Source organism: Lepisma saccharinum, chromosome 19, assembly GCF_977018435.1.
Source record: "Lepisma saccharinum chromosome 19, izLepSacc3.1, whole genome shotgun sequence".
NCBI classification, from domain to species: domain Eukaryota; kingdom Metazoa; phylum Arthropoda; class Insecta; order Zygentoma; family Lepismatidae; genus Lepisma; species Lepisma saccharinum.
The window spans coordinates 71,683,176-71,697,152 of NC_139247.1; the positions used below are offsets into that span (position 1 = coordinate 71,683,176).

The following is a 13,977-nucleotide window of genomic DNA, read 5'->3' on the forward strand; positions in this document are numbered from 1 at the left end:
AACATACCTCCAATAAACCTTGGCGAATTGGCTTACGTTCAGGCTTTTCCATTACCTCTTCATCCTCCTCGGTTTTATTCCCTTCACCTTCCACTTGCTTCTCTAACCTCTTCGTCTGCTTTGGCCGATTCTCCTTAGCATCTTCCTGTCGCCGCTTTTTACCAGCGCGATTAAAAACGTTCCTTCCCGATGCAGAATTCATTACTCCCAACTTACTCCTACAGCAACTTGCAGAGAAATGATGCTCCTCGACTTCACCAAAATCTACGATATCGTTATCTTATACGTCACATAGCAAGTGCAGACATGCTCCATGGAAAATTCCAATAGGCTACGTCAACGTAAACAGCCTTGCCTCATCCGAAACAGAGGTCACTCACGGTATCCGACATCATCCATGTGGACAAAGTGATGTCACTCGCCATAAAGTCAGGATAGAACATGTTCTTCAACGTGACAACCATTCCACATCAACCGGTGACGTCACATGTAGTCCTCGATGGCTACATCCATATGACGTCACAAAATTTCGACCAATCACACCCATTCGACAATGTGACGTCACACTCTTAGGTTAACTCATGCTCTTCAAGACTACGTCCACACAAAGCCACGCCCACCTCATGACGTCACAAAAATTTCAACCAATCCGTGACGTCACAAAATTTAGGTTAACTTAGACCCTCCAAGACTACGAACATTTAGCCACGCCCCCCATAGAGTCACGTGACAGCTCTCGACCAATCAGATCTTGTTCCCGGGAGCCTCCATACTACTAATATGTATATCTGATAAGTGTATATCAAATTATTATGCATTTTTAGGTTCGTATATATTCCATGTATAAAAACCATGTATCGCTCTGTTCTTCTTCGTGTTTCGAACGTTCAAGGAAAGGGCGGGCAGTTTAGCTTTTAAAGATTAAAAATTTTGAAAGAAGGTCCTTTGGCAGCAGACGCCAACCAAACATATATAAACTCCCAGATGAGAGTGGGGGGAGGTCGGCTGTTGGAACTGAGACGTGGAAGGGAGCTAGGATCGGAGGACAGATCTCCCGCAACGGATGCTGTAAGAGGTTGGATTGCAGGGCAAGCTAGTGCCTTGGTGTGCAATTTACAGGTAAAAGGTAGTTTGTACTGGATGTTATTTTGAAGTAATTACGGTGCGCCGGGCAGCCTAGTGCCTTGTCACCGTGGAGGTTGAGAAATGTACACGTCTGGCGACCTCGCGCCTGTTAAGACGTTTCTTGGAGTAACGCGAGTCTTCCTTGTGACAAGCGTACTCCAGATGTAATTCATGAAATGTAAAGCATCCAGTTACAAACAATAGAGATTCCAACATCAAAATTCGAGTTTTGGCCCTATAATTAGATAAATGAACGTTCAGATACGACATGTATATACTTCAAATTTTACGTTAATTAAACTTTTAGAAAATATCCAAAATTTCAGTTTTTAATTTCACAGATGCTGGACAAGGTAATTTATCCCCTATAGCAATAAAGTTACGCAAAGGTTATCCGTTGTCTCTTGTAGCAACCCACGTGCATTGTCGTACAAAGAAAGATACCCCTACACAAATCTGAGCCGAGTACGAAGTGCACCGAACCTCGAGTGCGGAGGTAAAGTGTGTGGGCCAGGCAAGTAACATCGTGAACGGTTGTTTTAAGATTGAGTGATGTGAGAACGAAAGAATTGAACTTAGTTTTAAAGTCCGTTCATGCACAGAAAGGCTAATCGGAACTAGACTTAAGTTTAAAGTGGGATCCGATCCACTGTATACCTCTGCCGGATATCGAACTAAAGGCAATTGATAATATATTCCCAGGAACTGTACTTGTAATATATTTAGATGTAATATTGTTGGTTTTCTCGTTCTGTGTTCTTCAGATATAGAATTAAATTTATTTATTTATTGCTTGTGAGCTGTTTTTAAAAGATGGGAGTGAACGTTGTCAAGTTTACATTGCACAATCTTGAGAACTTGATGGCTTCATTTGATTTATGCACGTCTCACAGCATAAGGTGCCTCCCCGATGTTGTAGTGGTCGCCTTTAATGAGTGGAACTTCCAGTGGAAGCACATTGCACAATAGTCCAAACACAATTTAAACTATGGATTCTATTCCAATTAGCCTAGCTGAACACAAAGCGAACTTAAACGCTGACTACATAGAACACGAGGAAATTTGTAGTTCAAATAGGCTCATGATAAACTTATTTCCCATTACGAATAGTTCGTAGGACCTCCCCGATGGCGTAGTGGTAACGTCGTCGAATTGTAATCAAGAGGTCCCGGATTCGATACCCGATGGAGGAACATGACACAGTGGCTCGGATCCCACTTTAAACCGTAAGTCCGGTCCGAATTAGCCTTTCTGTGTATAAAGTGAACTTATAACAACAACAATTCAATCAATCGATACTAATATTAAGTGATATGGTATAGTTGAAGATTATTTCGAGGATTCGTTCTCCTGTTCTGAATATGGGAATAGGATTAGCACAGGAATCCAAAAGGCCAGGCTTCCCAAAATCCGAAATAACCCATTCGACCTTGAGCCTTCCGAGTGAAGGGTCATCGAGCAAAGTGACAGTTCGTGTGTTATTGGTGACCGGCCTGTTGCTATACCGTCATATCGACCACTTTTGTGACGTCGTATTGAGCGTAGATTGTGTGTCGTTATGGTTGCCTGCGACATGCAAACTAGTCATTATTTCTCGCAGGAAAGGAAAACGGGATTTCAAATTCATCGCACTTGTATTTTAGCCATATTCGAGCCGCTTCTTGCCGATTTCTCTAGAGCTCCTGTTTAGTGTAGTTTGCTACGTAGCCTGTCGCACGCGTCTCCACGTGGACGGTAACCAAGTAGTTGGCAGATGATGATGGAGATCCTCGTGGCAGAAAGTGTTAGTGCCGACAGTTAATATATTGATTTAATACACGGTGCGCCGAAGTGAGCAAAGTAGTGCGCCATGGCCCTGTTTTTGTGGAACAGGGTCATGCAAGTCGTGGGTGGCTATTATTGATGTTTAGGAGTACTTGGAATTTCTCCAGTGTGAGCGTGAAGTACTCAAGAAAGAGCCTGCACGCTTCGGAACTGTGAAAGTGGCATTGTTTTAGAGTTGTAGCTGCACCAAAGATCTTCCTACCTAACTAACTCTCTCTCGCCTTCTCGAACCATAAGGTTCGTGGCTGCAGCAACGCAAGCCTTCCATCTGTCAGTATCCTGGACAAGATCAATCCGATCTTTCCATCCTTACCGATTTCCTTTAGGTCCATCTTAACGTTATCCCTCCATTCACTAGCATATCGCAAGTAAGATTTAGTGTAATTGTACGTATGTGAGTATTCAGTGGCATACCCAATGGGGGGTTACAACTCCCCCTTTTGTCCAGTATTCCTAAAAAAGAACGTCAAAGGTAGGAAAAGATGGAAAGATGAGGGCTAACTATTAAAATAAGTATACCCCTTTATAAAATCATGGGCACGCCACTGGTTGCATTGTCTTTCATAAGTGTGCCCTGAATAACATCATGTGCGTAGTCGAGATCTTAAAACTCGTATGAAATGTATTCATTCTATTATTTTCAATACCGTATGTAAGTACCTCGCGTCCTCGAATAAGGAGGGCACTTGAATTTTTAAGAAGAATTGATTTGGTTTATTTTACTTCGCTTTTCTGATACTTTGTGTAATAGCGGAGATGGGTGATATGATGAAATAGATGAAGGGACAGTTACAAGGAACGCCCATGTCCAGGCCTTGATTCGAACCCGGGACCACTAACCAATTAGGATGATTGCTTGTTCGTGTTAGAAGTTTTATCACAGCACTTCCTAATCCCCACTGAGTACAATAACGCTTCTTTCGCTCATTTTATGAACTGGTGTCTGATGGCATTTCAGGGGAAGCCGGTCTGCGTCTATTTGCGATAGAAGATAAGATTGTTTCTTCGGCAAATTTATCTCGCAGGACCATGAATTTGCACATTTCAGCAAATGCAGTTCTTGAACATTTTATGATTGTCCTTCAAAAGTTATGATTGCGACACGTGTTAAGAAGCTTTGCCATCCTCCTTCCCAAACTCGTCTATCAGTTTCATCAAACTTAAAAATAGAAATTTCTTTCAGAATTTTTTCTGTTCATGTAGTATAGGTAAATATCTTTTTTGATGCATTTCATTTCTGTAGATTAGATTTATTTCTCATTCTCGCATGTGAGCCATCGGCTGTGCGCACTACACCAACTTTGGTACATCACTTTGTATTTTTACCCCTTTGAGTATTGTATACATTTCACATGCAAACTGGTTCTAGTTTGATCAGTCTTTTGTCACTTAGGTTTCCACTTTGTCCCCCCACCCTTTTTTTTGCCTCTGCATCGCACTCTTTCTTCTTTCACCTCCAAAGGTATGGCCGAGATCGAGAATGTGTGGGTCCCTACCTCCACATCACCGGCAATAAAAATGGGACACCTAGATCTTGAAATACACACTTCACTGTAATGTGTCGTGTGCGTGGCCCAACTCCACGGCGATGGGGAATAGTATATTAGAAGGTTGCTTTCGAGGTACGCTCAACGTCGTAGTAGAGATAGTCAACACACTTCATGGCACAAGTTTTGTACTTTTTTTATTACTACTTCTCATTGCCCGTTTAGCTTTTACTGATCATTACGTTGTGCACTTCTGCATAGTAGCATTTCCCAATCTAACTCGAATACCTTTTCCCTTGCAGGTAAGAGCGCGGACCGCCCTTGCAATGATAGAAGCACCGCCAGCGAAAGCATGAGTATGGAACGGGAAGAAGAGTCGCATATTGAAAGGTAAAGCTCTAAACACACGGCCATGAAATTAGGCGGGTGGCAGAAGTTTGCGCTCTTGCCACGTCGGAGCACAATACCGCGTGTTCGGAGGTTAAAGAGTATGAAAGATCTCGTTGTAGAGTTGGTCTTTGTAATCCATGTGCTACACTTGCTTCAAAGGTCAGGGATGACACAAAAGTGCCCCGGAGAGAGAGAGAGAGAGAGAGAGAGAGAGAGAGAGAGAGAGAGAGAGAGAGAGAGAGAGGGGTCGGTCTGACGCTCGAACTAGGCAACGCAGCCCGGTTGACGTTGCCACACAGTGCGCGAGAACCAGCGACTATTGCTCCGCCCTCGCTTTGCTTTTCCCATATGTGGCACCAGCGCCTATTTTCATGGCCGTGCATTTAGTTGCCCTGAATCCTCGATACTGCACGAGCGTTTCCCTTGAAAATTGGCACGATCTTACGCCTTACGCTTCATGTTTCACTTTCGAGTTACGGTTTGGCGAATTCGTGAGCTGAAGAAGAGAAAGGAGTCGAAACATAAAATAATAATTGAAACAAACCGATGTTCCCTGAAGATGAGAGCAATGTATGCCGTCGAAACGTTGGAAGCAAACTCCAATTTAACATGGCTGGTAACCCGAGAACACTTGTTCAAACCGATGTTCCTCAAAATCAGCCTTTAATATTTTCGAACTCGGCCGGTTAACGCTAGGACCGCCGGTGTTTCCATGCCCTCCATAACCGGGATAAAAAATGACGTTTTCTTTAATGATTTAAAATATATTTTCGTTCAAATTATTATTGTGATCTTTATTAACTAATATTGAAATATATATTTTCGATAAATGGTTTGTAATTGTTATACCAATTGTATTTGTTAAAATTGATTTACATCATTTTCTCAAAAAATGGGTAAAAATTACACAATTTACAATGAAGTTATATATTAAGAAATATTAATAACTTTCAGGTACTTAAGAGGTGTGGATACCTCAAGCTGATCTTCACACAGTTAAGGCAGAAACAACGATTGATTGAACGATTTTGTGTTTTAAGTCCATTTTATGCACAGTAAGGTTAATCGGGACTGGATCTACACTTAGTGCTATCCGAACCACTCTGAAATCTCTACCGGGTATCGAACCCGGGACCCCGTGATTTCAAGGCGACGACGAAAAGCAAGAAATCGGTCAACGGTTCCAGTGTTAATAGAGATGGATTATAAACTGAGAAATACATATGTAGCGGGTTAAAATAGCGGTGCCGACTTGAAAGTAATTTTAACGTGAGCGAGAGTGACGTTAAGGAATTTTAGTAGGCGGAAAGAAAACATTTCTGGTTCTTCACAAGAACATCTTTGTTTCTGTTCTTCTTACACTTTTCCGTATAAAATGGCTCGTGCGCCGAAACCTCAGGCCATAAATGAATGAAGAACAATTTGTTGGAGAAGTCTCCTCGTTGTGATGTTAGAGTGTGGATTGGCGTTGCTACCACATTGAACATTCCTCATATCACCCCGGGTAGAGGAAGAGGGAGGAGAAGCTTTTTAGTTCCATCCGTTTTTACTTCCGCCGTCATTTATCTACATCACACGCGCGTGATGATCGTGGCGGAAGTGTTGTTGCCACACGCGTGGATTCGCAAAGCTTTGTGGGTCGTCAAAGTGGGATTTCTTTTGCGCAATACGTCATTCGTTTATCTCTCGAACTGCTCTCTCTAAATATAGGAATGGACGCAAGAAGCCGAACCAGCAACGGCGTAGCATTTTTCCAGTTTTTGGGGTCCTCTTTCTTGCTTGAAGATAGGCAAAGCCTACTTTTATCCACGCAGGCTAATTGAGACTGAGGTTTCTGTGGGTTCGGAGTCACTGGAACAGCCATCTGGCCTAGTCGGGAATTGCTACAAGAGGCCCTTCCTTCATTCCAACGCAACTTCCTCGTCGATTCTACCACTACGGAGATGATGCCATCGCTAATTTTACTTGATATTTGTCTGAACTGCAGTGACAAATGATTCTACAAGAGCATGTTAATGGGACTTGATCCATTGCCTGCTTTTACTCAGTCTTATTGGAAACTTAGAAAATTCAAAGGAAAGTTTTACACCGAAGTGACACGCGACAGGCTACACGTGTCATTTGGAAACGAGCCTTTAGAAATAAATGTAACCTGTCGTACCGACGTGAACACAAGCTGCACGTGTAAGTTTTCTCATCAGCTTGGTCTGCTGGTTGCGCATGCGTAGTATCGCCTGTCGTTTCGACCTGAAAGCTCAAAACACCACTTCTACCCTGAAGATGAGAGTGACGTTAGCTCTCGAAAGCTTTGAATCTTTTCCACAACTCACCTGGTCGATAGCCCGAGAGAATCTTTTCACCTGTACATGTAGATTTCAAGCAGATATGCCTCCCTACCTCCTCAGAAAATATAAGAATTAGTAACTTACATACAACAAAAAATAGATTTCCGGGATCGCCGTTAGCGCACATTTATGTTGTAGGTTTGATTCCCGATCACCGACAAAAATAAACTTATTCCCCTGAAGACTGTAGAAGAGGTGCTCACTAGAAACGTAGTGATCGAATAAGTTACCTGAAAATTACCTGGATAGGTCAACTGAAAATTACCTGGATATTTCTTAGCTCGAGGACCTTGCTTATGCTCACATTTGAGAGATGAAGTCACTCAAGAAATTCCTTGCTCGAAACAAACTTCAAAATAGAAGGAAATAGAAGTAAGGAAGCAGGAGGAAATAGATTTTATGCATTATTAGTACAGGTTTCACCACAGCAGTATTCACTGGTAATGTCGTCGACTTGTCATCAAGGAGTCCCTGATTCGATGCCCGGTAGAGGCACATTTCGCAGTGGTTCGGATTCCAGTTTAGACTGTAGGTCCAATCCCGATTAGCTTATCTGTGCATTAAGTGGACTTATAACAACAATTCAAACAATATTAACGGTTCCTGTACGCATTTGGTACCAGGCGAAGTAAATTCTGAACATGACCCAGTGATATGTCTAAAAACGACAATACATCTTCGAATAATTGGCTATACCAAGTAAACTGAGCGTTCTTTCTTAATACTCCATTAAGTTTCGTTTGAAAGTTAGCATCGTGTGACCTGTAGGTACCAAGATAGTCTTATTTGAAAAGTAGATGCAGGTCATCCGCCCTTGCTTGGCAGGGTTTTTCCTAATGCAAGTAGTTTACGAAGGCATTTTTGGCCTTTTCAAAGCAGGTCTTGCAGAGAACGTGGCCTTCAAAGGGAGATGCTTTGAGATGCTTCAGAAGCAAACCGTGTAGTCACCTGCTTTAGATGCAAAGACCTACGGAAGGTTTCTTGAAAAGCACATTCCAGATTATCGTGAACTTGCCAGAAGTTCGCGTTCGGGTATTTAGTAATCATCTGGCACAGTCTTCGTGTAACTGTCCAGCGGCATTGTAAAGGGCGCAGCCGTCGTTTCTGGAAGAATGTAGAGAGCCTCGTTCACTGGCTCTACAGGGCTGCGATCGCGCTGCGAAGCCAAGGGTCCCGGGTTCGATTCCCGGTCGGGCTTGGTTGTTTGTGAATGTCCATTCATCAATTTCATCAATTCATCACTCATCCCCATCTTCGCAAATTAGCCAAGAGGCACAAAACGCGAAGTAAAATAAACTAAATCAATCAATCAATCAATACAGGGCTGCGAGAAGGATGCAGCGTGATAAGAATACAGACTGAGAAGGTGTGCTCATGTTTTGGGTAGTTGAATTCGTTTGAAGGCCTATTCCGTCGACAAGAGGTGTGTCTTAGCACGTGTTTCAGCTGAAGAATTCCTTTGCATTCATTTCATAGCATAACATAAAATGCGAATTGCAATGATAGTGTAAAAAAGGGGCCTCACGTGATAAACGTGGTGTGTTTTACATATAATATACATAAGTTATCACTAGGGCTCGGAAGTTGATGACCTAAGAATCTAAAAAAATGTCGCAAAGAATGATCTTAAAATTAGACCTAAAAATAATTTTCGCTTTTCAAGCGAATGCTTGGTTTTTCCATAAATTACAAGAGAGTTGTTGAATAATTCGATAAAAACCCATTGTTTGGGGGTTTTAAACTAACGCAGCAAAGGGGGAAAAGCAATAAAGTGCTAATGTATTTTTAAAATTTTTAATTCAAGGTTACATAACATTCACCGTAAGTTTTTCTGTAAGTAATTCACCTCGTTTCAGAGTGCATCTAGAAATGTACAGGGTGTCCCACGAACGGCGCAACTGGGAATTAAGAGTGGCGTTACTTTGTAACCGAAAACTGTACATACATAAGTCATACACCAAATGTTAGCCCTATCCAAGTAGATATTTTTAAACATAGAAACAACAAACGGGGTGCAGTGTTGTTCATGCAGTGTTGCCAAATGTAAGTGAAAGTGTAAATTTATTTTTCCACAAAGCATGGAAAATTGAATGTCAAACATTCGTACGGAAATTTGGACGTCAATTTCCACCTTGGGTAGGTGGACTATTTCGCCATCTATAGTTCAGAGAAGAAAACCGATCGTTTTCGCGTATAGCCAATCCTGAAATGCCTCGTAAAGGCGTTCCGGTCCAAATGGGTGTTTTAAAAAAAATATGAGGTGCAGTGGCAACACTTTGGTGTTTGAAGGCAACAAAAGGTGTGTTTAGTGATGGTCTATGACATGGAAATACTGGAAACAGGAAAAAAAGAAAATGAAAATTATGGTGAAAAAAGTGTTACTTACCTACTCCTGGCAAACATGCAATGCGATAAGAGCGCCCACCGAACGAGAACAAAAGAATCAGTTAGTTGTGTACTCAGAACTGTTTGAGCCGTGCATTTCGCATTGTTCGTAGGGGAAGATTAGAATTGTTCTGTGAAATGAAGTACTCTTTGGAACATTATTTTTGTTTAAAATCGTACGCTAGTGTAAAAACTGTGTTTCGCGAGAAATATCCGAATAACAGTGTTCCAGAAAATTCGACGATATATCGACTTGTTTCCAGATTTCGTGAAACAGGATCAGTTAATGACAAACCCTACCACAGACAACCACCAGTTTTGACACAAGGTGTGCTTCAGGATGTGGAGCAGAGAATATCACAATCTCCCAGGAAATCTGTTCGTAAACTTGCTGCACAGTCAGGTGTATCAAAAACAACAACTCACCGAGCGTGAAAACAATTGCACCTACGTGCATATAAGATACAGGCTGTGCAAGAACTGAAGGAAGCAGACAAAGGTGCACGTGTAAGATACTGCCAGTGGTTTAGAAATTTTATTAGAGACAATGGTGTGAATATTTTGGAAAAGGTTTTTTTCACGGATGAAGCATGGTTCCACTTAAATGGATATGTCAACAGTCAAAATTCTCGACACTGGTCAAGTAACAATCCCCATTTGTTACATGAACAATCACGTCATCCACAAAAGATCAGTGTGTGGTGCACGATTTCGCGGAGAAAAATAATCGGTCCATTCTTATTCAACACAACAGTTGACAGAATAGTTTATCGTGACCTTATCAAACAGTTTATTTATCTGTTGGAACGTGATGAACGTGATTGTTGGTTTCAACAAGACTCCGCAACATGTCACACGTCTAATGAAACTTTAGACATGTTGGCAGAGTTTTTTGGCGATCACATTATAAGCAAAAACTTATGGCCCAGTCGCTCCCAGGATCTGACGTCTCCAGATTTTTTTCTGTGGGGTTATTTGAAACAAACAGTTTACATTAATAACCCAAGAACACTTGATGATCTAAAAATAAACATTTGCACAGCCATTAACAATATAAACTAATCAACCTTGCATAAAGTTGATTCCAACATGATAAAACGTGTTGATGAATGCCTAAGGGAAAATGGTTGTCATTTTCAACATCTTTTGTAAAGCTACACTGCCTGTTACGCGGATTGCATGGTTGCCAGGAGTAGGTAAGTAACACTTTTTTCACCATAATTTTCATTTTCTTTTTTTCCTGTTTCCAGTATTTCCATGTCATAGACCATCACTAAACACACCTTTTGTTGCCTTCAAACACCAAAGTGTTGCCACTGTACCTCATATTTTTTTTAAAACACCCATTTGGACCGGAACGCCTTTACGAGGCATTTCAGGATTGGCTATACGCGAAAACGATCGGTTTTCTTCTCTGAACTATAGATGGCGAAATAGTCCACCTACCCAAGGTGGAAATTGACGTCCAAATTTCCGTACGAATGTTTGACATTCAATTTTCCATGCTTTGTGGAAAAATAAATTTACACTTTCACTTACATTTGGCAACACTGCATGAACAACACTGCACCTCGTTTGTTGTTTCTATGTTTAAAAATATCTACTTGGACAGGGCTAACATTTGGTGTATGACTTATGTATGTATAGGTTTCGGTTACAAAGTAACGCCACTCTTAATTCCCAGTTGCGCCGTTCGTGGGACACCCTGTAGTTGTGTTTCGCGTGCATCAGATTATAATTTGGCATTGATGATTTTTTCTATTAATGCAGTACTTGATACGAACTTTCAATATGTAAGTTATGCTAGGAAATGCATGAAACCACAGGAAAGGAACATAAAGAAACGTAAAAATGATAAAAAAATGCAAGAAAAATAACAAAAAATAGTGAAAATGACCTAAAAGTAAATAAAAAGGGGCGGAAAATGTATCTTCGTAACAATGCCTAAGCAACGTATATTAATGGCAGTACGTATTTTGTTTTCGCAAATTAGAGGGCTATTATGTTCAACCTAGTTTTGCAAAGATACAACCATGCATGAGGCAACAAAATATCGCATTGTGTGGATTTCAACATCATCCCCTCGTTAAGTAGCATATAAACAATCTCTCCTGACTCTTCAAAGGAGCCGTGATGTTACCTTGAACGGCGGGATCGGTTTGAAGGTTGATCGGAATCTTGGTACAACAGTCTTCGTGTTTACGTGTGTGTTTGTAATCAGTTAACGTGGGGTTTATTTGCCATATCACAGCCATAATTTTTCGCCTTGGTTGTGATAACCGCTCAAGGATTAGTTCTTTCGGAGAAGTACCGAGCATTGCACGAGGGGCTGGGCTGGCTCCAAGCGGAGAGCGGCTGAACTACGAGTTTCCTTGTGCAGTCTGCTAGATGGCACTAGGCGTTTGTCGTGGAAAATCTCCCAGCCTTGTCATCATAGGGCGTCCTCGATAGCGTAGTGGCTAACGTATCTCCTTGTACTGAAAGGACTTATTCCCAGTAGGGTTGGGATTTCACTTCTTCCTGGGGTGTAAGGGGTGACCCTTCCACGTAGTATACCCAAATGTCAACCTCACTTCCGTCTTTGCCTTGAAATCAAGGGGTCCCGGGTTCGATACCCGGTGGAGGCACATAGTGGTTCGGATTCCACGTTAAACTGTAGGTCCAGTCCCGATTAGCCTTACTGTGCGTAAAGTGAACTTAAAACACCAATCAACCAACCTCACTTCCTCGTAGTGCACCCTGTCCCTACGGCTGTGTGCGTGTTGTCCTGTGTTTTGTCCTTATCTGTACTGAGTGCCCTCTTAACAGCTTCAACTTTTAACCCAAGTAAGAATATTTTAATCCTCCGACATTACAGTTATATTTTAGTTATGGTAAGGGGCTGGACCCCGTATAATGTGACGGGTTCAAAATAGCCTAACTGCTGACGCCCCCAAAATCTCAAATTCCATCAATCAACTTCTTCCTAATTTTATATTTTCCTTTTGGCCTGTAGTTTAATAATTTTCTAGGCAAACTGCTATCTGGCATCCTTAGAACATGTTGATTCCACTTTAACTGATATTTTGAATTCCTTTCATCTTTACTGTGACCTTAGATTCATTTCGGCAAATTTTGTCTCGTAAGGTTGCCCCCACTTAACAGCACACATCTCGTTTGGGAACAACTTATGCTAGTTTCGTCATGTTGACGAGGAATCCAACATTCGCTACACTATAGAAGATCCGGTTTTGAAATTGTTTAAACTGGAATCCAGTCCTGATTAGCCTATCTAGACATAAAGTGCAGTGAGAGCAAACCGTGCTACATTTTTTAAGGTTTGATACGTATTGATTTGCTTCGTTACTTTGCCTTTCTTCCATCTTTGCCTAATCGCGAAAATAAGGACGAATGATTATAATATGAAATTGATGAAAGGACAAGCACAAACACGTATGGACAGAACAGAAACAAGCCCCACGAAGGCTTAATATTGGCTGTGAGTCGAGACGCCAGAGCCTAGTTCGTTAGTATGCCAAATGCAGTCTAAGGTGTAAGTAATATGTGGAGAGATGACCTTTGGGTCGTCCCGTACATCCCTGTTTACGCCTTATGTTTACATGCTTCAGGCGTTCGATAAACTCCCTAGCGGACAGTTTTGAAACATCTCCCAAACGTGACAGTGGACTGAGTTTTTAAACTCAACTTTTGCCTGGACCTACAGTTTTAAGTGGGATACGAACCACCATGTGCCTCCACCGGGTATCGCGGCCGGAACCCCTTGATTACAGGGCGACAACGTCAACTATACCACTACCCCATCGGGGAAGCTGTAGTGGACCGAGATCACGAATTCGTGAAAACCTATTAGGCTGCCTATAGATGAATTCAAAGCCCAATCATTATCCAGCCACATAAACATATTTTGCACGTGAAAGATTGAGAAGTATAGCTTCATTCGTATTTTTTTTTTCGGTGCAGCTGATTGAATCAAGAAATTGTATTTTTGATATAAATGCACCGGATGCAGTGGGGGCAGTTCCCCCACCCTTTGCCACTTTTGCCCCCGCACTATGCTAAACCTTATCTAACAAGGGAAAGTAAACTGGCCTTGCCCTCCCCCTCCGTTTTGGCACCTTGCCTCCCCTAGTTTTGGAACCCAATCACCGCCACTGAGCGGATGTTATAGAGATGGATAAAAGTAATCAGAATTATTGTTCGGCTCTAGGCGAGGTTATGTCTACATTCCGTACTTGTTCTTTTCATTCAGAATTTTATCGTCCCACGCCTACATTGTGTTTCGGTATCGCTTTGTACTTTACTTACCGTGTGTTAGCGATACGCGGACTTCGATTGATGTAGTGGCACGTATGCAACATTGGTAGATGGAAGTGAATAATTTCATAGTAAGATTCAGGAACGGTTTTGATTTTCGAAGGAGG

At 41.8% G+C, this 13,977-nt stretch overlaps 1 protein-coding gene across 6 annotated transcripts in view; it reads left to right on the top strand.

Moving 5' to 3' along the window:
* Window positions 1-13,977, top strand: part of ATP8B (ATPase phospholipid transporting 8B) — a 198,971-nt gene that overhangs the window by 81,134 nt on the left and 103,860 nt on the right. Inside the window, exon 3 of one of the 6 annotated variants that reach the window (XM_083141074.1) lies at window positions 4,739-4,826. The exons of the other annotated variants lie outside the window; for them this stretch is intronic. The gene's annotated coding sequence lies outside the window, so the exon portion shown is untranslated. The remainder of the gene's footprint in view (window positions 1-4,738; window positions 4,827-13,977) is intronic. 6 annotated transcript variants of the gene reach the window in all.